The 27,126-nt window shown below is 41.2% G+C and overlaps 1 long non-coding RNA gene across 1 annotated transcript; it reads right to left on the reverse strand.

The window, feature by feature from the left end:
* Positions 1–1,609: 1,609 nt before the first annotated feature.
* Positions 1,610–13,104, reverse strand: LOC132666396 (uncharacterized). Its single transcript, XR_009604645.3, has 4 exons — positions 12,993–13,104; positions 7,736–7,780; positions 7,502–7,655; positions 1,610–2,559 (listed from the first exon to the last, which is right to left on the reverse strand). It is a non-coding gene; the product is annotated as an uncharacterized LOC132666396 (long non-coding RNA).
* Between the last annotated feature and the right edge of the window lie 14,022 nt (positions 13,105–27,126).

Genomic DNA, 27,126 nt, shown 5'->3' on the forward strand with positions numbered 1-27,126 from the left:
ACCTCACAGACCGTGAGATCATGACCTGAGCCAAGTCAGACGCTTAACCAATGAACCAGCCAGGTGTCCCAAGAAATTATATTTCTAATGTGAATTATTTTCACATTGTTTCACTAATTATTTTATTTCACTAATTATTTTAGTAAAGGTCTACTAAATATTTTATTAGGACTATATATAATATGGTTACTTTACAGTTATTTTTAAATGGTTGCATGCTATGTTATCATTTGAGAACAATAACTTAATTGTTTAAACAATTCTATTAATATTAGACACTAAGATTGCTTTAAGTTCTGTCTGGATTTGCTATAATTTGCGTTGCATGTAGTATGTATATATACATTCATATACATATAAAGTTGTACTAACTACACACATTAAAAAAGAAATGCTATTTCTAAAAATCAGGCAAATATAAATAATACGGGAAGATATGAAAAAGAATCAATTAAAAATCTTAGAAATGAAACATATTCCTTTAAACAAACACTATCACTGGAAATTTTAAAATATTGGGAGTTCTTTACAAAGTGAAAATTGCTACATATTAAAAACAGGATACTGTTTAAGTGGTAGATATAAATCTATCCATTAGAAGTCAGGAGAGACTGAAAATAAATAAAGATTCAATTCTAGAACCTAGAAAAACAAGAATAGGGCAAACCTAGAACTGGTAGGGGAAAAAACAAATAATGAGGAAGAGGATGCTGGGAGAGGGAATGTCTTCTCCCATCAGGTCACACCTTTAAAATTCCTTCTGCTTTCTGCTGGCCGGAGTATGGAGGCAGTGGTGAGACGTGTGAGCCATCTGACAGCGTGGATGGAAGCCATGAACGGAGGTCGGTAGGACAAGATGGACCCTGGTTCATGACATCACGAAGGCCCCACATCCGCCTGGACTGTTTAAACCATGAGGGGGAGAGAGAGAAATACAGCTCTGTCACAGTGAAGTCCCTGTTCTTTTGGCCTTTGTACATCCAACACGTACAAAGATACATTTAAAATATGAAGATTCAGGGGGCACCTGGGCGGCTCAGTTGGTTGAGCGTTGGACTTTGGCTCAGGTCTGATCTCGTGGTTGATGAGTTCGAGCCCCACATAAGGCTCTGTGCTGCCCACTCAGAGCCTGGAACCTGCCTTGGATCCTCTGTCTTCCTCTCTCTCTCTCTGCCCCTCTGCATTTGGCTCTTTGTCTCTGTCTCTGTCTTAAAAATAAATAAACATTAAAAAAAAAAAGAAGAAGATTCGGGGCACCTGGGTGGCTTAGGCAGCTGAGCATCTGACCTTGGCTCAGGTCATGATCTCCTGTTCCGTGACCTTGAGCCCCATGTCAGGCTCTGTGCTGACAGCTCGGAGACGGGAGCCTGCCTTGGATTCTGTGTCTCCCTCTCTCTCTGCCCCTCCCCTGCTTGCGCCCTGTTTCTGTCCCTCTCTCTTTCAAAAATAAATACACATTAAAAAATTTTAAATATGAAGATTCAATCCAGCAATATAAAAACACGAGGAAGGTTGGGTGCACTGTTATTTTCTTCTTCTTCTTTAAACGGCACCACTGATGTGTTTTTAGTGCCCTCAAGGGTAGCTTTTGTGTGCAGAAATGATTGTTCAGGTTGGTTTGTCCTCTAAGAATTCATATTCAATTATTAACATTGTAACTTCAAAATCATAGTTTATTTTAGAAATTCTATCATTTTATTTATGCAAAACTCATATTTCTAATAACTTTTGAGAGAACGTTCAGTAATATTTGTTTTCTCCTAGAAACTTAAAACATTTCAATAGAATACATCATTCTAACAGGCCACCATTTTTAAATGTCTTGTATTTTATTTCCTTTCTAGGTACTTTGATGGTTAGAGTTACGCAAAACCGTCTCAAGTACTTAAGTAGCTCTTAAGAAATAAGTATATTGAATTGAACTTAAAAATATTGCAAAACTGAACTTTAAAAAAAGTCTCCAATACATAAAATGCCAAATGTATGTTGATAATGATAATTTCTCTTCTCCTCCTCCTCCTCTTCCTGTTTTTCTTCTATTGTTCTTACATGTTCTACTTCAAACATGAGCAAGCAAGAAAGAATAGAATACCCAGCACCCAGATTCAGCTATAATTCAAAAAAATGTTTACCCTTTTGTTTCACTTCTTTGTCCCCTTTTATTGGCTAAAATATTTTCAAAACCAACTTTTAAACCAAATTGCTAACACCTTGCATGTTTCTTCTACCTCTCTAAAGATAAGGATATTTTCCGAAAGACCCAGTGTCATTATCGCTCCCCACAAAATTTACGGTCACTTTTTTCGTGTCACCCAATCCCAAGCTCATAATCATCTTTGCCCAATAATGTTGAAAAAAATTCTTGTTAGCGTTCAGGCGAGGTCGCACAGCACATTTGATTGTTACACCTTTTAGGTCTCCTGTAGCCCAGAGTCGTGTACCTTCTTTTTTTCTTCCCTTCAGAATCTGGGTTAGTTGTCTTGCAGAACGTCTTATACTCTGTACTCGCCTGTGAACTTGCTGGTGTCATTTAACATGTTCCTCTATCTTCTCAAATGCCTGTAAAAGAGAGTTGTCTCTAGAATCTCCAGGTCAGACTTTTTAAGATAGCTTTATTGAGTTACCACTCACACCCCATGCAATGTACCCACTTGAAATGCACAATTCAGCCATTTTTAGCATATCATCAGTCATGCACCCATCACAACAATTAATGTAAAATGTTTCATCACCCTCAAAAGAAACACCATCCCCATTCTCAGTCATTCCCCCTTCCTGCCCTCATCCCAGCTCGTTCTGCTTTAATGGATTTGTCTGTCATGCACATTTTGTATAAATGGAATCATGATGTATGTCATTATTTATGACCGGTTTCTTTCACTTAGCATGGTGCTTTCAAGATTCATCCCTGTTGTGACCTCAATCGGTACCTCATTCCTTTTCATGGCTTAATATGGCTTAATAATATCCCATTGCATGGCTAGACAACGTTTTCTTTTTTAAAGATTTATTTTTTATTTTTATTTTTTTTTAATGTTTATTAATTTTTGAGTGGGAGAGAGTGAGCACAAGGAGGGGAGGGGCAGAGAGAGGGAGACAGAATCTGAAGCAGGCTCTAGGTTCTGAGCTGTCAGCACCGAGCCCGATGCAGGGCTCGAACTCACGGACTGCGAGATCATGACCTGAGCCGAAGTCTGAAGCTTAACTGACTGAGCCACCCAGGTACCCCTTAAAGATTTATTTTTGGGGCGCCTGGGTGGCGCAGTCGGTTAAGCATCCGACTTCAGCCAGGTCACGATCTCGCGGTCCGTGAGTTCGAGCCCCGCGTCGGGCTCTGGGCTGATGGCTCGGAGCCTGGAGCCTGTTTCCGATTCTGTGTCTCCCTCTCTCTCTGCCCCTCCCCCGTTCATGCTCTGTCTCTCTCTGTCCCAAAAATAAATTAAAAAAAAAAAAAAAAGTTGAAAAAAAAAAAAAGATTTATTTTTAAGGCATCTCTACCCCCAACGTGGGACTCAAACTCACAACCTTGAGATCAAGAGTTGCATGTTCCACTGACTGAGCCAGCCAGGTGCCCCCACATTTTCTTTATTCATTCATCAGTTGGTGAATATTTGGGCTGTTTGCCACAAATAAATGCCCATTTTTATATGTATGAGCTACCTTAAAAATATCCTTCTATTATTGAATATTTCAAACATATGAAAAGTGAGAAAAAATGTAATGAATTCCTTGTACTTCTCACCCAGCTCAACAACTGTCATTAGTTATCTTTTCTGTTGGTATCATCACCCATTTCCCCAACCACTCACAAATATTTTGAAGCTAATCTCAGACATCATATCATTTCATCTGAAAATATTTCAATATGTATCTCTAAAGATAAGGACTCTCCTTTTTAAACATAATTACAATATCATCATCATATCCTGAAAACTCCACCTATAAATCCATAATATCATCAGTGTTCCTATTTTCCTGATTGCCTATAAATGTTCTGATTTTTGTTTTATAGTTTGTTTAAAATAAGGTCCAAAAAGGTCTACACATTATCATTGGTGAATAATTTCTTTTTTTTTTTTTTAAGATCTTAGTTTTAAGCAACCTCTACACCCAACACGGGTCTCAAACCCACAACCCCAAGATCAAGAGTCACATGCTCCACAGACTGAGCCAGCCAGACACCCTTCATTGATTAATCATTTCTCAAGCATTTTTATGAAGGCTCACTTTTAATGCTTAATGTCATTTAAAACAACAACAACAGGGGCGCCTGGGTGGCTCAGTCGGTGAAGCGTCCGACTTCGGCTCAGGTCATGATCTCGCGGTCCGTGAATTCGAGCCCCGCATCAGGCTCTGTGCTGACCGCTCAGAGCCTGGAGCCTGTTTCAGGTTCTGTCTCCCTCTCCCTCTGACCCTCCCCCGTTCATGCTCTGTCTCTCTCTGTCTCAAAAATAAATAAACGTTAAAAAAAAATAAAATAAAACAACAACAACAACAACAAGGCTCATTGGTCCTGAATTTCCTCTAGTTTGGATTGCACCCTCATGGTGTCAGTAGGCATGTTCCTCTGCCCTCTGTATTTCTTATAAAATACAGGAGTTTGAACAGTTTCTGTTTGGTTTTTCTGGCAGGACTATTATATAGGTAGTGTGGATACTCCCCCCGAGGGGCAGATAGTGTCCTTTGATTGCTGCCATTGGCCACGGTTGATCATTGCCTAAAGACACTAATTCATCAGAAGTTTCAAACTGTGATATATTTCTAGTATTTCTTCTTCATTTATCAGCTAGATTACTGCTGTAAAAAGAAACTTCCTCTTGTTAAATACCTGGTTACACTAAGACACAGTTCCTATGGGAAAGGCAGGAAGAAAGGTTTGATTTTTTTTCTCTCTACTCATCAGTTTTCAAACATAGTGCATCGGTTCCCTATTGCCTTGAAAAAATATCAGCGTTTTGGGCTGCCCGGGTGGCTCAGGTGGTTAAGCGGCTGACTTCGGCTCAGGCCCTCACGATTCCGGAGTTCGAGCTCCAAGTTGGACACTACAGTGACAGCGCAGAGCCTGCTGGGGATTCTCTCTCCCTCTCCCTCTGCCCCTCCCCCACTCGCACTTTGTCTCCCTTTCAAAATAAATAAATAAACTTAAAAAAAAAAGAGTATCAGTGGATTGCTGTTTGGGTATTATTAGGTATTATTAGGAACTGATCGGTTTAGATATTTTGGGTGTGTTTAAATAAACATACTCTGCATGTTTAAATCTATTTTAATTATCATTCTTATTGTTGCTCAAACGTGTCCCTCTTTGTCCAGTAAGAGCTTCCAATTCTATGTGACACAATCTCCACAGTTTTTGATACACTTCTTGGTATTTGGTATCACGAGATGTTCTAGGCTCGTCTTGCACCAGACCTGGAATGGGTCATTTCTTTAAGGTGTCTCCCCCTTGTTTTTTAAAAGTGGCAGATGGAAAATAGAAAACAGGATCTAAATCTGGACTTTTAGAGCTTCATATAGACACAGTCTCCTAGGGTTTTAATTAAATATTTCATTTGACAAGAGAGAAAAGCATTTATTTTGAACGTGGCCAATCTACCCTGTGAATCTGTTTTCTCATTTGCAAAATGCAGCCTATACTAATCATTACTCACAGGTTTATGGTACCGATTGAACAAATCAATACACGTAAATGATCTAGAATAGTGTCTGCGATAGTGAGCACCTAACAAATAAAAGCTACTTATGGTGTCCTGCCTAGCATTAATTTAATATTCAGAATTCAATATATGGAGATTTATTTTAAGATCAAAATGTTATTCTTTTATAACTCATAGCTCCTCTTGATGATGTGTCCTGACACCCCAAATTTCCCTGACCTGATTTGAGCATTCAAACTCTCATGCAGCAGGGTTCAACTAAGGAAGCCAGGGGAAGGGCAACCAACTCCAAAGTTATTTTTTGCTTCTTGGAAGGCCATCTGCTGCCGTGACCCATTTTACAACGTGCAAATTCATCAGCTGAGTGCAATTTCCCTTCAATCAGTGGCCCAGTAAATATAATTACATTGCTAATTTTAAATTTCAAATGGTCAGCTCAGGTTGAAGAATGTCCATTCAGCAGTCAAGATTCTGCACCTAATTGAGAAAACAGAGGGCCCACATGCCAGGAACTTGACAGACAAGTGGGAAACAAGTTTGTTTTCTTTTACCTATTAAAGAGCCGCTGGCTTACAACAAACAGAAATCTTTCCAAATCTTCCCCCACCCCCTTTTTTTCTCCATTTGAAAGAACAATTTGACATTGCAGTGAATGGATAAGGGAAATCACCTTCGCACGCCTGGTCCTTTCAAGACTGGACTGATCTCTATAAAAAAAAAATGTCTATCCTTGAATAAAGTTTATGTAAAGCCCACATGAAAAATAAATTAATTCGTGACACCTAAATGTTTTCAAAAATAAGGTATTGGTTTCCTAGAGCCTCTAAAGAATATCAGTGTGTTGTTGGACCGTATAGCACACCAAAATTACTTTGCAAGACGTTATTAACACACTCGGTGAAATTGTCCTAAGACTGTAGGTTAAAGTATTACGTCAATATTCAATTTCCCGATTTGATAACTGCTTTGCCCTTAGAAAAGACACACTCAGTAAAAGTAGTAAAAGGACACAATGTCTGCAAAGCGTTCCCGAATGAGCCAGGAAAAAATTGATGTGTGTGTGTGCGCGTGTGCACGCAGAGACAGAGAACGAGAGTCCACGCGAGTGCGCGTCCGTGGTGAAAATTAAAAATTGGTGAAAACAGGTGAATGTGGGTAAAAGGGACAGGGGAGTTCTTTATATTATTCTTGAAATTCTTCTGTAAGTTTAAATTTTTCCAGAATAAGACGTTTTAAGAAATAATTTAAGAACCCTGTAGGTGACTTCACAAACCCAGGCCAAAAAGTTAAGCCCATTAGAGTGAATTATCAGCCTATAGAGACGTGGGTTACCGAAGCATGCACATTTGTAGGTCATTGTCTGAGCTAAGCATGAATTAAAACCAACAATGCAAGCCTCGATTCTCGTGATACCTGGAATAACAGATGAAGAACACAGATTGGAGTACTGATGTTAATAGTAACACTAACACGAATACGAAGACAAATACTAATACTAATATCTTGGCTATTAGAAGGAATTAGCAGAGTTGGCCCAATGTTTGAAAAGCCTGCTGAAATGTCAGGGGAAGAGACTTCACCTCTGAAGGCAACGTAGCAAGTCCTTCTCGTTACAGCAGGTCCCAAAGTCAGCTCCTTAAGAATCTTGATCTTCTCCCTTGGGCAGAAGACTGCTTTCCTTTTTATCTAATATTCTAATCCTCATTGCTGGACATGCGAATAAATCTGCTTTGTATTAAAAAAGAAAACCGACATGCTACCAACCAAGCCTTGCCTCAGATGCTCCCTTCTGTAACTGATGCAGCAGAAAGCACTCTTCTTAATGGTTCTTGCGTTTTTGTATTTACCTCCCGTTAAGGGTGGAAGGTCTTCCGTGATTCCTCCAGAGAGAACGCGGTGTTTTCTCTTCCTCTGACTCAGGAAGTAACCGCGGGACAGCACACTTCATCTTGCATATTTTGCATGGTTATTGATATGGCTCTCTCTCCAAAGGCTGAGTTCCTAGAGGGTAGGGAACATGGCTTACTCGCCTGTTTATTACCCCAACAGCTCTGGCTCTGTTGTAGGCTTTCAATACTCACGGAATGAATGAAGGAAGGAATGAGCAGACGGGATCTGAGCTTGACCTGGATGAAATGAAAAGAAACAGACATTCAATATAATTAGGATTTATTGATCGGACACATCTGAAATCTGAACCGAGAGCACTAATCTAGGCACAGTTATTTACCAGTGGGTCGATTTTCCCACGTTAGCGGTAAGATAGACACATTCTCAGAAGGGAAATGCCGTGGTGATACATCTGAAACACATAGGTACCGAGTATTATTTCTGCCCCTGAGGGCATGTTTCCTACGTGTTCCCAGTGAGAACGAAGTCCAGAGCGAGGAGTTTCCACGCCTTACACCACCAGACCCAGTTGAGTCCCCTTGGATTTCAAGTCTACAAAGAGTCCTCACCGAAGACGGCGCCATGTCACGATTCCCGCTTCAGAGAGTATAAATACACCAGGCCGAAGATCAGTTGAGCAAGTTCGCCCTTCTGGGCCTGTCCTCACACTCACAGAATTAACCAGAACAACACCTACTATGTCGGCCAGGGTTTAGTTGCAGAGAAAAGAATCCATGCTAGCATATTTGCACAGGAAGAGATAGCAAGAGGCTTACCGATTGATCGAGACACCCGGAGGAGCAGACGCCCCAAAGCCACGCCTCACAAACAAGTCTAAGGGAACTACTGCCTCTTCTTGGATCAGGAAGCCCTGAGCCCCTGAGCTACACCACCTTCATGAGCCAGGGGACCTTACAGTTAGGAAGCCACCCAAGGTTAGGAGGCTGGCCGTTGCTGTCTCACCATGCCTGCTACGATGACTACCAGTAAAATGAATGCTGTGCGTCCTGCTTCTTAGCACCGGGTAGCTAAGACTGGATACAGGGGCCTCTGCCGCTGCTGCCCGTGGAAAGCGCCTGCCTCCACCACCCTACGGCCTATGGAACCAGCAGGTGGGAGCCTCCCATCTCGTTCCCAGTTTCCAAATCTCATCCGACGGGGGAATCCAAAATCCCGGACAGAACCCCAGATACAAGGCAGTCTGGAAAATGCAGTGTTTAGCTTTCCAGCCTCCAAAGCGGAGGAAAGCACGTCGGAAGGCAGCTGGGGTGAATGCAGGGTACCTATATGAGTATCAACTGCCTTTTAGAGCCAGGAGACTTAGATGAGATTTATCGAGTACATAGTACAACGTCTAGTGCACAGCACTTCTCAGTAAGTGGCATTTGTATTGACTCTAAAGAACTTGAACAGTCATCTTTGTGCTGCAAAGCTGTAATACGGCTACAGGTTTAAGAATTAAAGAAAACGATGAGTTCTCCATCATGACGGACTCTCATGAAACTGGAATAGGACAGTGGAAGGCTATTTCTTGGTGAAGCGGACACTAACATTTATTGATGGCCTAGAAATGTGCCCGATAGGATGCTCCTGATTCAAATTCCTCATCTCGCTGTTCCTCACAACTCCACTAGGTTCCCATTTATAGAATTTGACACGGAAGCTAACCAACGTGCTGAAGGTCCCACAGCTGGTAAGACAATGGGACATGGACTGAGATCAGTTGACTTTAGAAGATGTGATTTCCCTGAAGTCCTGGATAGGAGCACAGGTGCACCTAGCGGGTGAGGGGACTGGCTGGGGAAGACAAGGCCCAGGCTTCAGTGCTCATCTCTAGGATGGAGGTGATCAGAACTATCCATGTGCGGTCAGGCCGTCTAATGGAAAGGTAAGTAAAAGCCTTAGGCCTGTGCCTGACTCATGCTAAGTGCCCCACATCCATTAGCTATGATTAGTCATGTGGAAAGACATTTAAACATTCACCGGATGTAATATTAGCTGGCTTTGCACCTTATGGAGCATCCATTTCGAAAGAATTTTGGTTCATGGGTCAATATGGAAGGCAAGAGTTCTCCACGCGTCTCCATGTTGAAATGGAAGGAATCTGGGGCGCCTGGGTGGCTCGGTCGGTTAAGCGTCCGACTTCGGCTCAGGTCATGATCTCACGGTCCGTGAGTTCGAGGCCCGCGTCGGGCTCTGTGCTGACCGCTCGGAGCCTGGAGCCTGTTTCAGATCCTGTGTCTCCCTCTCTCTCTGCCCCTCCCCTGTTCATGCTGTGTCTCTCTCTGTCTCAAAAATAAATAAACGTTAAAAAAAAAAAAAAAAGAAAGAAATGGAAGGAATTTCTAGCTTCTACAATTTCCACCATGTACCAGCATTGCAACTTTGAGTGACTCACTTAGTCTTTCTTGCTTCTGTTTCTTCATCTACAGATGAGAATAATAATTCTACCAATACTATGGGATTGTCCCAAGGATGAAATGTTTAATGTATATGATGCACTTATTGCTTTGGTTACTTCTTGCTTTGCAAAAAGGGGATGAGAAATATATAATTATTTTCATCTTCCTTTTCGTATCCAATATTATCTCATGAAAATCTTTAAAAATCATTTGGTATGGCACCAATTTACTCATTCTAGTGACTGCATAATATCTATAATGCAGATATATAATAATTTACTCACTATCCTTCTACGGATCATTTTACTGACTGTTTTATTTATAACTTTTCTCTAATAACGATGTTTTAAACATCCTATGCATGTGACTGTCTGCAAAACGAAGCTCTGGTGCATAAATAGGAGGTATACAGCTCGACGAATTTTTAAAAACTAACATACGCATATGACCGGCACCCAGGTCGAGAAACAGAATATTGCCTGCTCGTAGGAAGCATTCATCATACTTTCCTGTGGTCATTAACATCTACCCTCCTGATTTCTCTGAATTTTGTGTTATTTTTAACTATATATAAATGGGGTTAGGCATTCGTGCTCTAGCATGCCTGGCTTCTTTTGTGAGATCCATGAACATTGATGTCTGGAGTTATAATGTGCTCATTCTTATCTTGTGCAGCATGCTATTAAATCAATATGACAATTAGCCTCTTCAGTCTACACCTCATGAATGTTGGGGCAGCTTCTGGCCTTGGGTTTATACGAATGGTGCCGCAGACAACATTCTTATACGTTTCTTCTGGTGAACGTATGACACGCTTCTGTGGGCACGTACAGAATATGGTATTGCCACCTCCCAGGGCATACGTATGTTCAGATTTACAAGACCCCGGCAAACAGGTTTTCAAGGTGGCTACATCCATTTACACATCTACCAGGAGTATATAATAGTTTTGATTGTTCCACACTCTTGCCAAAACTTGGCTTTTTTTTTTTTTTTTTTTTTTTTTTTTTGGTACATAAGTTTATTTCAATGGGATACGTTGTCAGGAGTGGGATTCTTGGGGCAAAGTGTATATATATTTTCACTTCGGCACAGGTGGCCAGATTGTTTTCCAAAAAAGTCTGTTTGCCTGCACATTTTCACCAGAAATATAAAAGAATACTTTTCTCCCTCCATTGCCACAAACAATAAATAAGATTGCTCTTTAAGTTTTGCCATTCTGATGGGTGTAAAAAATATGACACTGTTATTTTAATTTGCACGCTCTAGTATTAGCAAATTTTTATATACATTGGTCACTCAGATTTGATCTTCTATGAACTGTCTTTCTGATAGGAAAAGGTTATGGAATTTGTGACTTATAAGAAAAGATTACGGGGCGCCTGGGTAGCTCAGCCATTTAAGCGTCTGACTCCTGGTTTCGGCTCAGGTCACGGTCTCATAGTTGTGGGACAGAGCCCCACGTTGGGCTCTGTGCTGACAGTGTGGAGCCTGCTTGGGATTCTCTCTCTCCCTCTCTCTCTCTCTCTCTCTCCCTCTGCCCCTCCCCCTCTCAAAATAAATCAACTTAAAAAAAAAAAAAGAAAAAGATTTAAAGAATGACCTTAGCCCAGAGAAGAAAAAGCCTAACGGGAACTGTATTAGCTGTCTTGGAATATTTGAATGCTCACGTTCTAAGGGATTTCATGTGCTCTGTGTATCTTTAGAGGGCAGAAATGGGAACTAATGAATGAAAGTTTTAAGGTGTCATATTTTGAGTTAAGAAAGCAATAGTGTGATCCCATTAAACAACAAGTTTTCTCTGAGGCTGTAAATTCTCTCCTGCATGTGTCTGCCATGAGGCTGCCCGCTGACGTGTTGGGGGGTGTGCTGGAGGGGATTTTTCTGATTTAGATATGCCTGAGGATCAATTTAAAAAATTTTAAATTCAGATTCCCGGCATCCTGCCTTGAAGCTTTTAAAAGAAGGCCTAAGGCAAAGGCCCAGGGATCTGTATTTAAATTTTTTTTTTTTAATGTTTAATTATATTTGAGAGAGAGAGAGAGCAGGGGAGGGACAGAGAGAGAGTCGGAGACAGAATCTGAAGCAGGCTCCAGGCTCTGAGCTGTCAGCACAGAGCCCGACGCGGTGAGATCATGACCTGAGCTGAAGTCGGATGCTTAACTGATCGAGCCACCCAGGCACCCCCAGGAATCTGTGTTTTCAAAACACTCACCAAATGATTCTGATGTAGCCTGTGTACAAACCAACATTTGAGAAACACTGAAGCAGACAACCTCTAGAAACTCTTCGAGTTTTGAAATGATGCATTTTTTCAGCTGTAGGTTAGCGATGTCATTTAACACGAAATAGAGTAAGAGTTGGATAGTAAAGGATTGAAAACAACCCCATCTACAGTTCTTTGACCCTAGCTAAGGAAATGCGAGAATTATATTTTCTTCTACAACTGCATGTGTCTTAACTATAATCCTCAGACAAAGGAAGCGACTTGTAAAATTATGAGTTACAGTTAAAAATTTGCAGACAAAGCATCTTTGGAATTCGGCATTTGACGGTGGGGGTTGGGGGTTCACGATCTCAGAAGTTAATTCTATAAGGAAAGAAATAAACTCCCTGTTTCAAATGAGTTACAGCATGTGGCCCCTGGGTGGCTCAATCGGTTAAGCAACTGATCCTTGGTTTTGGCTCAAGTCATGATCTCTGGGCTTCTGAGTTCGAGCCCTGCACAGGGCTTTGCGCTGACAGCACAGAGCCTGCTTGGGCTCTCTCTCTCTCTCTCTCTCTCTCTCAGCCCCTCCCCCATTCACCTGCACTCTCTCTCTCTCAAAATAAATAAATAAACTTTAAAAAGAAACAAATAAATAAAATGAACCATCAGTAAAGAGAATGATCTTTGGGTCTGACTCACTCTCCCCCTCAGTCTCCTTATCCCCGAAGTGGGGACAGCAAAGCAACACAAGCTACTTGGAAGGGACTTTCCCTCGGGATTAAATGAAATAGCCCATCAACTGCCTACCATGGCTCTTGGTACAAAGGAAATACTTACCTAGTAATTCTCGTGCGTTCTTTCTTCCACAGTGCCAGGACTCTATTTCTAAACGTAAGCGTGTTTTCTTCTTTCAACCAATGCAGGAAATCAGGAAGAAAGTTTGATCTTGATCAGGTGGTTTAAAACTATTACAGGTCATTGCCAGAGGGGAAGGGGCGGGGGGGATGGGCGAAAGAGGTGAAGGGGATTATAAACTTGCAGTTATAAAATAAATCAGTCACAGGGCTGTAAAGTACAGCATAGGGAATATAGTCAGTAATACTATAATAATTTCATGTAGTAAACAGATGGTGACTAGACTTATCATGGCGATCATTTTGTAATCCCTATAAATGCCCAATCGTTATGTCGCGTACCTGGGACTGATACAATAGTGTATGTCAATTGTGCTGCAATAAAAAATATTATAAGCATTTCAAAACATTTGGCTCCTTCTTTGATAAGTACCAAAGGTACACAGTGTTTTCGGTCTAGATGTTGACCAAACATTTCAAGGATATTTGAAGGAAAGGATTTATCTTCAAGGAAGAGAAATATTTGATCTTAATAGGAACGCTTCAAAGGTCACGAAAGGAAGGCTGTTTTCAGAGTATTTTCATCTATTCCAAAAGGATCGAATAAATTAGCCTTTTCTTTTCCTTTCAACTAGTTATGTTGGGATTCAGCTATTTCCTCTGGGCTAATATTCAGCTGGTGTTAAGCCTCATGTCTTCTATGAAATGAGACACTGAAGCCCCAAGTTGCCCAAGTGCCTACTGAACGCATAAGGAATTTGGAACTTGGCCACTGAGTCTCAGGTTGGAGTAAGGGACAATCATCGTGCAAGAGGAAACACCTAGAACTCTTTCCCTTGGACCAGGTGAGCCAATGGGTAAGTCAGGCTCAGTTTTAACCAGGTTCCCAGAGACAGGGAAGCTGTGTTGTTGGTTTTTGTGAGATAAATACTTGGCACGTCACAGGCTGGCAATAAATGTATCTCAGATAAATGAATGAATGAAGCAAGAACTAGGAGCTGAGAATTGGGAACAACAAAGACCAAACTGAAAAAGCTGAAACAGCAAGGCAGATTGATCTGGTTCTAGGCAAATGGAAAAGCAGAAGACACCAAGCAGGTTCCTTATACCATAGTCCAATACTATCTTGGCGTATTGCCAGGCAATGAATGGAGAAAACATCCCTGGAATTCTTTTTGCAAGAGTATTGTGTAGGTCTAGAAGAAATACTTTAATAAGCCCTCTGAGGTGGTAGGTGAGACCCCCACGGGACCTGGCATGGGCAGTTGTCTGGATAAGGCAAGGGAGGAGGGATGGCTTTATGATCCAGCATGATGGTTGAGGGGAGACGGGGTGGTAGAGAAGTCCGAATTTGCCAGAATGCCCCTGGACTGCAATGTGAATAAAGTCTATGGAAAAATCAGAGATACGTGCTTGGGTGAAACTTCATGTCGAACCGAGAGAAGGGGCAGCTTGACAAACTGATGTGCACAGAGGACGCAGTCCTGGAGGTGAGAGCGTTGAAACTGAGAAGTGCAGGAGGAAATGAGGTGCAAGGATGTGCAGGAGTTGGGGCGCCTGGGTGGCTCAGTCGGTTAAGCTTCCGGCTCTCCGTGTCAGCTCGGGTCATGATCTGGCCGTTTGTGGGTTCAAGCCCCGCGTTGGGCTCTGTGCTGACAGCACGGAGCCTGCTTGGGATTCTCTCTCCCTCTCTCTCTGCCCCTCCCTGCCTGCTTCTCCCTGTCACTCTCTCTCAAAATAAATAAATAAACTTGGAGGGAAGAAAGGGATTTGCAGAAATTGTGAGGAGACCTTTGGATTCTCTCAGGCCATAGAATGAAGTTTATCGGGTCTCTGGGCAGCAGTGGGCAGGGAGGCTGCTAGCATCCCGATTGCATGAGTGGGCTCCAAGAAATGACATCCTTAGAGGAACGTTGACTGGCCCTTCTATTGGCTGGGTCTTTTCCTGTGCCAGCCATGGGTGCTTAGTTTATCGAATTCATATCCATTGACAACTTGACATCCATTGTGTTCCTGAGACTATAGAAGGCAAGGGAGATTTGAAAAATTGTAATAATGGTTTACACTATTATTGATACATATTAATAAGGTATACGCACACACATACGTACATGTGTATTTTTTTTTTCTCCAGGATTTTACTATCTAGTAGGATGGATAAGGCAAGCTTCCTAACATCAGTGCGGAGAAATACCTAAGTATCCTAAGATATAAAGGCATCACAAAGGCTCAAAAGACGAAAATCACTTCAGGCTGGAAAGGACCCGTGAAGGAAGCAACTTCTGAGAAAGCTGGACAGTGAAGCATGAGTCGGGTTTCAGCAGGCAGAGATTCTAGGGGAGGGCGCTCCAAGGGTTTGAAATAGCAAGAGGAAAGCAATGGAAACAAGAAGAGGCACATGTTTTCCAGAGAAAGCAGGGCAGGGCTTTTCGACTGAGCAGAAGGGACACAGACTCTTTTTGGTTCTTGACCCCAGGCTTCTGGTCGTGAAGCTACCCCTGTTTCTCAGAAGAGCCCAATCTGTTTATCGCCAAGCTATGGCCCACAAGTAGTAGTGGCTGAACTTATTATTCAGTTTGCGACTTAATCTAGACCTTGTGCTTTTATTTGGGGCTCATTTCACTGGTCCTTCAAGCTGGGTTTGAAGATAAGTTTATTTTAGGATTATTACTTATGGAGCTTCAAAAGGAGAATGGCTCAAAACATCCCCTGAAACGTTCACTGAGCACATATAATATTGGCTGGTTTCTACCAAATAGAGGCCAACATTCGTTCATTCCTTCATTCCTTCATTCCTTCATCAAACATTTATTGAGCTTATTCATTGGGTCTGAATGTTCTTAGATTAGATAGAGGGCAGCGTATTAACTGGAGTCCAGAGTTCATAAAAAGAGACCAAAGTGATTACCACATCCAACGAAATGCCCTAGACCTTACGGACTTAATTTGTCTGTGTCCTTGGCTTTCCAAATATTCTAAGACTATTAGTGCAGGGTCACTCCTCCCCCATCTCCAAAATATACACACGTGTCAGACTCCCAGAAGCTGACATCGCTTCCACCAAGCAAAAGGAAAGCGTTTTTGTTTTAACTGCTGCAGAAATTCTGCTGGGGAAAGTCAGCAGAGTATCAGAGCAGGTCTCCCGTCTGGTCTTTCTGCCGTCTGCCCCGAATGAGCTGCTGTTCCTTTGGGCTTTGTGATGGTGCCGGGATTCAGTCAATGCTGCCAAAGGCTCCGAATCAAGCTGGCAGGTTGAGGCCAGAGGGGTATTCCGCCCCGTTTCCTACCCGAGACCTCTGAGTCCACCGAAAGCCTTACTTAGGAAGCCGGAAGTTGGGCCTCCAGCCTTGTTTGTCTCCTTGCAAGTTGATGTTCTGGACCGAATAAAGTAGTGACATCTGCTCAAAGGCCGTACTGCTGGAGCTCAAGCATTTGTTTTATGAACTCAGATGGTCTGTGTGTCTGGAAATGATTCCACCCAAAACCAAAATGAACAGCCTACCGCGTAATACGTGCTTTGCTTTCAAAGCCTCGTTATTTTCAAGCATTTGCCCAAGATCCCTTTGATGTAGCTCTTTTTGGAAAGCCTTTGGTTGTGTAGAAACATAAGCCTCAGTAAATAAAATTTAAACAATTTCGAGTTGCTGAATTTTAGATGTAATTTTTTTGTTGGCTCCAATATGGCTCCCTCTCTATTGCTCTGATAAGGTTGACCCCATCATTCTTATTTGCAAAGTTTGGGCATTATTTTCCTTGGGTTTCCAAATGCTTTCTCCACCCCCTTGGGCATCTTTTCTGAGGGACCTTTATTTGACCATGAGCTTCATGGCGGCAGGATTTTGTTGCATGAATAAACATTACCCAAGCATGAATCAGCCATCATTTTAAATATTTCAATTCAATGTATTTCACCTAAATTCAATTAAAATTTAATTTTTATGAATACAGAAAAGAATGGGAAACTGGACAGAGTGACCACACTTTTCTTGGGCTCCCCAAGGGTCAGGACCTGTTGGAAAGTTCTGACAGAGGTGCAGTTTTGGGTCACTATTATTGGCCAAGCATCTGGGCTACGGGGAAGATAGGACAGCTGTCAAGCTGAGAACACTTAATTCTATATCACTTTTTCAACTGAAAGAATCTATAACTCTTCATGGTTTCTGTGGTGGGACATGAAAATGGAGGCTGATCTTTTAGAAAGGACAGTTAAATACTAAAGATGGAAAACCAGGCAGGGAATCCAGTCTTCTCAGTGACATAGGAACTCATGGACATAGATGGCCGTCTATCCAGGCACGTCCCCCCTGCCCAGTGACATTCCTGTCTTCTATACACTTAAGACCAGGCCATTTCATTAATGTGAGGTTAGCATAGGCCCAAACAAACAGCATTAAAAGTCCGCAGGAAAGCTGGGCCTCATTAACACATAACTACCAGAAGGAGGAGGGTTGGGAGAGCTATATTCAGTGGTAATTTTAACAGGACAAGTCATGAGACAACGTCCTCAGGCAAATGGCACTCTGGGTGTCCCTGTATCTCTCACTTAACAATGTATGTCTTTGTTTCTGCATATGCAAACAGCATTTCTGACTGTATGTTTTTTTATATTAAATATAATTTATTGTCAAATTGGTTTCCATACAACACCCAGTGCTCATCGCAACAGGTGCCCTCCTCAATGCCCATCACCCACCCTCCCGTCCCTCCCACCCCCCATCAACCCTCAGTTTGTTCTCAGTATTTAAGAGAATCTGACCATATGTTTTAAGGGGGTGTCTAGGGACTGGTGCAGTTTGAAGTACTATAACCCTATAAGATGAAAACACAAAATTCCTCAGAGCCCTTGGGTTGGATGCTTTGTGTCTGCAGTGGTTACAATTAGTTGTAATAATCCTGACCACCAATCACCATCATCACAGAGGAACAAACACTCCATTTGAACCCCTAGAGAAATATTAACTCCTCATATAATAAAGTCCAAGGTACTTTTATAGAGTTTTTTTCTTCTTCATCCTATCCTCAGATCTACCCCCCCCCAAAAAAAATCAAGTTTTTTGGGCATTTCTGTTCAGAAGCCCCCGTGGGTTTTAGTCCAGCTCTTTAAAAAATGGAAGGGGGTTTCTAAATTAGGCTGTGCATCTTGAGACTGGCACCAAGGCATTGGATTCTCTGGGGGCCTTCCTATTTCCTACCTTGTCCTTTCTGGCTTCCCTCATGGATTGCAAAGTTTCCTTTGAGTCAAACAACCTGCCCAAGCTGGCTTGTCCCGGCTTTTCCATGGTTGAGGAGACCTCTCTGAGAATCTCTCTTTCCGTAATAACATTGGTACTTCTGTTTTGTCCTAGTCTAGGCTTAGAACCATTAAGGGTGACTCAAGACACCGTCCCCCTCACATAATTCCAACCCAATCAACGTAAGTCTTACCCAATTGAGACTCACTTGACACTCTGAGGTCCTTGTGGTACTCTCTGTCTCTCTTTTTTCCCCTCCTTTTATCTGGATATAACTTGCTGAGGATTCATTGTGATCATAGAACATGTCCAAATCTCTCCCACTGCATTTTCCTTGCTGTTCCCATTTTGATTAATTTGAACGAGATGCCTCACACCTCCTGTTTCTTTCAGCTCTTGTTTCTGAAGAATACTAATTCTTTCCAGGGGCCACTCTTGCTGCTTTTATCTAAGGGGGTCTGAACGGTTTCCCTGTAAATGAAAGAAGGATGCTGAGCTCCCATCTGAGTACCCCAGGCCCCCAAGGCAGTTAATTACTAGCAGAATGTCTCAGTGAACTGTATTGTCCTTGTATTTCAAAGAAGCACATTGGGTAGAAGACATTTTTCTTGAGTGGAAAAAAGAAATGTTCTCCTATCCCTAGAGCCAACTCTGCCCCTGGCATTGCTATAAAAGGAGAGAGCTTCTAACCACGGAAGACCATTCAATAACCCACTACAGTCCCAGACACAAAAGTGGGCAAATCTGCCAAGAGTCAACACTTTCCGGTTACGTGCAATGAAAACCATCTGTAAGCAGTTTATTTTGAAATCATCCAATTGGGAAGAAAACTGCTTCTTGCAAAGTCTACTTGTCAGTTTTGCTCACTAGCCTCAAATCACATGGGATGTGGAACAGTCATTTCATTATACCACACACAGCATCTGTAAGACACAAAAAGGTATATGTGCCCTCTCCATTCTCACTCTCTACATAGCCTATGTGCATAGCTACACTCAACAACGTTCAGAATAGGCTTTTCTGGGCGAGGGGCTGGACCACCAGCTGGCACTGTAATGGTCCTCCGATGGCCGTTTATTTTATTTTATTTTTCTAAGACATTTTATATTAATAACAGTCTATTTTAAGCTGATAACTTGACTTCAAATGAATACAGAACTCTACATTTATACATTCCCACCTTCATTTTATAGCTTTGAGGTCACAACATACATCTTTTTACATGGTGTATCCATTAACAAATTTTTGTAGTTATAGTTATTTTTTAATTCTCTTGTCTTTTAACCTTCACATTGGAGTTATAAGTGATTTACCCACCACCATTACATTAGAATATTCTGAATTTAATCATATATTTACTTTTTCCTTTGTTCTATTGAGATGTAATTGACACACAGTATATATTAGCTTTTACCAGTGAGATTTATCCTTTTGTGTATTTTCTTGTTAAAATTTGTATCTTTTTGTTTCAGCTTAACCGCCCCCCCCCCCATAACATTTATCGTCAGACTGCTCTAACGGTGACAAGCTTCAGATTTTGCTTCTCTGAAAAACTCTTTATCTCTCCTTCAATTCTGAGGGACAACTTTACTGGATAGAGTACCCTTGGCTGGCAACTATTTTCTTTCAGCACTTTGAATATATCATGCCACTCCCTTCTGGTTTGTGAAGTTTCTGTTGAACACTCTGCTGATATTTTTATGGGTGTTCCCATATATGTAACACATTTTTGCAAATTTACTCTTAATGTGTCTTTGTGTGGGTCTGTTAGGATTCATTTTATTTGGAACCTTCTGGGCTTCCTGGATTTGAATATCTGTTTCTTTCCCCCAGGCTAGGGAAGTTTTCAACTATTATATCTTTGAATAAACTTTCTACCTCTTTCTCTCTTCTTCTTTGGGACCCCTATAATATATATATTTGTCTGGTTGATAATGTGTCATAAACCCCTTAAGCTGTTTTAACTCTCTTTTCCTCTCCTTCGAGTAGATGAATCCCACTGCCCTGTATTCAAGTTCAGTGATACTTTCTTTGCTTGATCTAGTCTGATGTTGAAACTCTCTATTGATTTTTTTTAAATTTCTTAATGTTTGACTTATTTTTGAGAGACAGAGCATGAATGGGGGAGGGGCAGAGAGAGAGGGAGACACAGAATCCGAAGCAGTCTCCAGGCTCTGAGCTGTCAGCACAGATCCCAACATGGGGCTCAACCCCACAAACTGTGAGATCATGACCTGAGCTGAAATCAGATGCTTAACCAACTGAGCCACCCAAGCACCCCTCTGTTGAGTTTTTCTATAAATCAGCTCTGTGATTTCCATTTGGTACATTTTAAAATCAATTTTATTTTATTTTATTTTTCATCATGATAAACATACTTTTTAATCCCCATCCCCGATTTCACTCATTCCTCCATCCACCTCCCCTCTGGTAACCATCAGTTTGTTCTCTATTGTTAAGAATCTATTTCTTGGTTTGTCTCTCCCCTTTTTTTCTTTGCTTATTTGTTTTGTTTCTTAAATTCCACATGTGAGTGAGATCATATGGTATTTGTCTTTCTCTGATTGACTTATTCGGTTAGTGTTTGGTACATTTTTATATTTTATATCTCTTGGTTGTAATCTCACTTTGTCCATACCTTGTTCTCTGGAGCTTAGTGAGCACCTTATGATTATTATTTTGAATTGTCTATCACTCATCTATGTTTCATTAAGGTCTGTTCTGGAGTTTTGTCATGTTCTTTATTTGGAACATATTCCTCTGTTTCTTCATTTTCTTTAACTCTCCATTGGTTTTGTGCATTAGAGAAAACAGTTATCTCTTCTGGTCCTGACAGTTTGGTCTTGTGTAGGAGATGAACCCTGGCAATTAGCCTGGTCTGAGCTCTTGGTTGTCTCACTTTCAAGATAGTGATTGTTCAAACTGCCTTCTTTGTTCTTGGTACTTCCCAGTAGTTGAGGGTATGCCAAGACCCATCAGTGTCCCAAAGGTGCCCTCTACATTCTCACTCTCTACATAGCCTATGCGCATAGTGAGTACCTATGTGCAAAATTATTGGAACCCAAGCCCATAGACAGTATCTAAGAAAATATGTAATCAGGCCCCTGCCAAGGAGAAATTTGGAGATGGATATTTTTGCTTGTTCTATCTATACTTGGCCCAGGTTTATAGCCATGTGGGAGGGGAGTTGTTCTTGTGCCCATTAATAACTGCTTGCTTCTTTGCTACAGTCCTGAGGGACTCATGAATGCAAGCCCCATTGGCTCTCAGAGCTAGGTGATCCAGGGGCCCATCTCTTGGGCAGCAGGTGCAAAACCTGAAGGACCAGACATGTGTACAAGCTCTTTCCAAGAAGATACAGACAAATAAGAGAAGGCTAGAGAGAGAGAGAGAGCGAGAGTGAGAGAGAGAGAGAGAGAGAGAGAGAGGATAGGTGTCCACAGGATTCTCTGGTCTCCATAGAGGATCCTAATGGTTATTTTTTAAGTACTTATGGAATGGTGACATTTCCTACAGCTTAAAAAAACAGTCTTTTCCATAAGCCACAGATTCTAAAACTCAAATGCAGAGAGGAGTCAATTCCAGAACTTCCATCAGAAGTTTTATCTGAGGGATACCTGGCTGGCTCGGTTTGAAGAGTGTACAACTCTTGATCTTGGGGTCTTGAGGTCAAGCCCTGTGCGGAGTGTGAAGATTACTAAAATAAATAAGTAAACGAACTTAAACAAAGAAGGCCTTTCTGATTGTGGGAAGAATCTTGGTATCCAATGGCTCAGAACAATTTTTCTGCCAGTGTTCCACAGAGAGGATGGGGATCAAACCCCCAGTAAACCTGAGGTGGCTCCAGAGTCGCCAGCAACCTTAGCTAAGACTAATGCCTGTGCAGATGCAAAACGAACCGAAACCCTGAGTCAGAGGCAAGGAATAAATCGTAGATGACACAATTCTCTTAAAGTAGCTCACAGAAGAAACTTATTCCTTTTTTTTCTTTTCCTCCCCTCAAAAGTCTCAGATGGGAGAGAAGATCTCAGATGGAAGGTTTTTTATCTGCTCCCTAAACCGTTAAAAATAGGGTTTTTTTTTCAAGGAAATAAAATCATGGGAAACATTAAATCTGCATTGTGCCTCACCTTCTGCTCTTGCCTAAATACATCAAGAATGGACCTGATCTAGGTTCTCGCCTATAAAGAATGATGTGGTAGGAGTCTACAGCCATAAAAAGGTTGAATCCCAACATACTCATTTCTGTTTGTCTCCCAAGCTATCCTCCACCAGGATGTGAGACGATGGTATTGAGGACTGCCACTTTGGAGCAGATATTGAACGCACATCTTCAAAACATAGTTGCTGGTACAGGACATGACAACTTTAATTCAAGTCACGAACGTGCTCAGAACAACCTATTTTTCCAGGTGGTCTTCTCCATTCTGTGGGAGGTTGGAAACTACTTACTTTCTGCGAATCATTTGTTTCTTCCAAGAATCTAATATTATGTCGATAACATTCAGTAATGGAAAAAAAAATGATAAGGCTGGGAGTTCACAGCCACTTTAATAAACATTTTTTTCCTTGTTTTTGCAGTTCAGTTCAATGGCCTCTAGGTGGTGTTAAAAGTTCCAACCAGTTTTTACGACAGGAATGACAACTAGTCTTCAAATTACCCTTGTAGGGTCTTAAAGAGTTAATTGGCAGAACCCAAAGGAAGTTGACTGTTTCTTTGTGGTTTCAGTAGCACCTTTTCCCTGATTTTCAGTAAAAGGTGTATTGTGTATGTCAAGGAGCTCTGAAGACCAAGCATGAGATTGAAAGCAAGCCTTACAGAATGCTTATTTTAGTTTAGACCTAACTTGAAAGTTTAGGTAAACACATTTCAAACCAAATTCAAATGTCTTCAACTTTTAATTTGTGTACCGTGAGAAAAATAGAATTTCCTGTTTTTAATGAGAAGATGGTGGAGTATCAACTGCCATCAACCAGGCATCAGTTTGATGAGTAAAGTAAACAAGCATATAGATTAGATTTCTTATAGTATATACCTTTTTTTTTTAATTTAAGAGAAAAACGTGTTTGGAAAGCATCTCTTGCTTAAAAAATAAGTTTTGCATCAATGAAACCAGAAGCTGGTTCTTTGAAAGAATTAACAAAATTGATAAACCACTAGCCAGTTTGATCAAGAAGAAAAAGGAAAAGACCCAAATAAGTAAAATCAAGAATGAAAGAGGAGAAATCACAACCAACACAACAGAAATAAAACAATAATAAGAGAATATTATGAGCAATTTTATGCCAATAGAATGGAATATGCCAATCTGGAAGAAATGGCCAAATTCCTAGAAACATATACACTACCAAAACTGAAACAGGGAGAAATAGAAAATTTGAACAGGCCCGTAACCAGTAAGGAAATCGAATTAGTAATAAAAAAATCTGCCAAAAAAGAAGAGTCCAGGGCCAGATGGCTTTCCAGGGGACTTCTACCAAACATTTAAGGAAGAGTTAACACCTATTCTCTTGAAACTGCTCCAAAAAAATAATAATGGAAGGAAAATTTCCAAACTCTTTCTATGAACCCAGCATTACCCTGATTCCAAAACCAGACAGAGACCCCACTAAAAAGGAGAACTATAGACCAATTTCCCTGATAAACATGGATGCAAAAATCCTCAACAGGATATTAGCCAACCGGAGCCAACAATACATTAAAAAAATGATTCATGGGGCGCCTGGGTGGCTCAGTCGGTTGAGCGTCCAACTTCGGCTCAGGTCACGATCTCGCGGTCCGTGAGTTCGAGCCCCGCGTCAGGCTCTGGGCTGATGGCTCAGAGCCTGGAGCCTGTTTCCGATTCTGTGTCTCCCTCTTTCTCTGCCCCTCCCCCATTCATGCTCTGTCTCTCTCTGTCTCAAAAATAAATAAACGTTAAAAAAAAATTAAAAAAAAAAAAAAGATTCACCACGACCAAGTGGGATTTATACCTGGGATGCAGGCCTGGTTCAATATCTGCAAAACAATTAACATGATTCATCACATCAATAAAAGAAAGGACAAGAACCATATGATCCTCCCAATAGATGTAGAGAAAGCATTTGACAAAATACAACATCCTTTCTTGATAAAAACCCTCAAGAAAGTAGAGATAGAAGGATCATACCTCGAGGTGATAAAAGCCATATACCAGCAACCCAACGCTAATATCATCCTCAATGGGGAAAAACTGAGAGCTTTCCCCCTAAGGTCAGGAACAAGACAGGGATGTCCACTCTCACCACTGTTATTCAACATAGTATTGGAAGTCTTAGCCTTTGCAATCAGACAACACAAAGAAATAAAAGGCATCCATATCAGCCAGGAGGAGGTCAAACTTTCATCTTCGCAGATGACATGATACTCTATACGGAAAACCCAAAAGATTCCACAAAAAAACTGCTAGAACTGATTCACGAATTCATCAAAGTTGCAGGATATAATATCAATGCACAGAAATCGGTTGCATTTCTATACACCAACAATGAAGCAACAGAAAGAGAAATCAAGGAATCGATTCCATTTACAGTTGCACAAAAAACCATAAAATACCTAGGAATAAATCTAACCAAAGAGGTGAAAAATCTATACACTGAAAACTATAGAAAGCTGATGAAAGAAATTGAAGAAGACACAAAGTAATGGAAAAAGATTCCATGCTCCTGGATAGGAAGAAAAAATATTGTTAAAAATGTCAATACTACCCAAAGCAATCTACGTATTCAACGCAATCCCTATCAAAGTAACACCATCATTCTTCGCAGAGCTAGAACAAATAATCTTAACATTTGTATGGAACCAGGAAAGACCCCGAATAGCCAAAGCAATTTTGAAGAAGAAAACCAAAGCAGGAGATATCACAATCGCAGACTTCAAGCTACACTACAAAGCTGTAATCATCAAGACAGTATGGAACTGGCACAAGAACAGAAACTCAGATCAATGGAATAGAATAGAGAACCCAGAAATGGACCCACAAACGTATGGCCAACTAATCTTTCACAAAGCAAGAAAGAATATCCAATGGAATAAAGAAGATCTCTTCAGCTAGTGGTGCTGGGACAACTGGACAGCGACATGCAGAAGAATAACCTGGACCACTTTCTTACACCAGACACAAAAATTAACTCAAAGTGGATGAAAGACCTCAATGTAAGACAGGAAGCCATCAAAATCCTCGAGGAGAAAGCAGGCAAAAACCTCTTTGATCTTGGGTGCAGCAATTTCTTACTCAACACATCTCCAGAGGCAAGGGAAACAAAAGCAAAAATAAACTCCTGGGACCTCATCACAATAAAAAGCTTCTGCACAGTGAAGGAAACAGCAAAACTAAAAGGCAACCGACAGAATGGGAGAAGATATTTGCAAATGACATGTCAGATAAAGGGTTAGTATCCAAAATCTACAAAGAACTTACCAAACTCAACACCCAGAAAACAAATAATCCAGTGAAGAAATGGGCAAAAGACATGAATAGACACTTCTCCAAAGAAGGCATCCAGATGGCCAACCGACACATGAAAAAATGCTCAACATCACTCATCATCAGGGAAATACAAATCAAAATCACAATGAGATACCACTTTACACCTGTCAGAATGGATAACATTAACAACTCAGGCAACAACAGATGTTGGCGACGATGTGGAGAAAGAGGATCTCTTTTGCACTGTTGGTGGGAATGCAAGCTGGTGCAGCCACTCTAGGAAACAGGATGAAGGTTTCCCAAAAAGCTAAAAATAGAACTACCCTACGACCCAGCAATTGCACTACTAGGCATTTATCCAAGGGGATACCGGTGTGCTGTTTTGAAGGGACACATGCCCCCCCCCATGTTTATAGCAGCACTATCCACAATAGCCAAAGTATGGAAAGAGCCCAAATGTCCATCGATAGATGAATGGATAAAGAAGAATATTGGAGTATTACTCGGCAATCAAAAAGAATGAAATCTTGCCATTTGCAGCTACATGGATGGAACTGGAGGGTATTATGTAAGTGAAATTAGTTAGAGAAAGACAAAACTCATATGACTTCACTCATGTGAGGACTTTACGAGACAAAACAGATGAACATAAGGGAAGGGAAACAAAAATAACATAAAAACAGGGAGGGGGACAAAACAAAAGAGACTCACAAATATGGAGAACAAACTGAGGGTTGCTGGAGGGGTGGTGGGAGGGGGGGATGGGTTAAATGGGGAAGGGGCATTAAGGAATCTGCTGAAATCATTGCTTCACTATATACTAACTAATTTGGATGTAAATTTTTAAAAAGAAAAAATAAAGTTAAAAAAAAAGTTCTGCAAAAGAAAAAAGAAAAAAAATGAGGACAACAGTAGTCTACAAGCACTGGTGTCCCAAGGAGTAGACGCACTAGATCTTGTCTTTCTGGCGGTCAGCCCATCCTAGAATGCCAATTCCCAGACACGAACCCTGGATAGATTTTGAAGACCTACAGGTTATTTTTCACATTCATCCCTTACTTTGGTGGTGCGGGCAGCCAGGCTCTGAAAAACACTTCTCGATGTGTCGTGAGCTATGTCTTTGGATGGACTTGGCTCAGGGCTCTGATAAAGACTCCAGTTCACCTCAGGAATGGGGACACGGAACACCCTACACTGACAGGCAGGCTCCACCTACTATTCTTATTTGTTGCCTTAACTAGACCACAGTAGTATACATTCAGGTCAGCCAACTTTCTTCTAAAAAAACAACCGCTGTAGCCAAGTCAATTGCATGCATGGTAAACTAAGACTGCTAATCGGATGACCAAGTTGAATCAGTCATTCTACAGAGGTTTGCTGAGTACCTGCTGTGTGCAAAACGCTCAGCTGGAATTTGCTAACCAGGCTTCTGTTCTCT

Source organism: Panthera onca, chromosome B2, assembly GCF_046562875.1.
Source record: "Panthera onca isolate mPanOnc1 chromosome B2, mPanOnc1 haplotype 2, whole genome shotgun sequence".
Taxonomy (NCBI): domain Eukaryota; kingdom Metazoa; phylum Chordata; class Mammalia; order Carnivora; family Felidae; genus Panthera; species Panthera onca.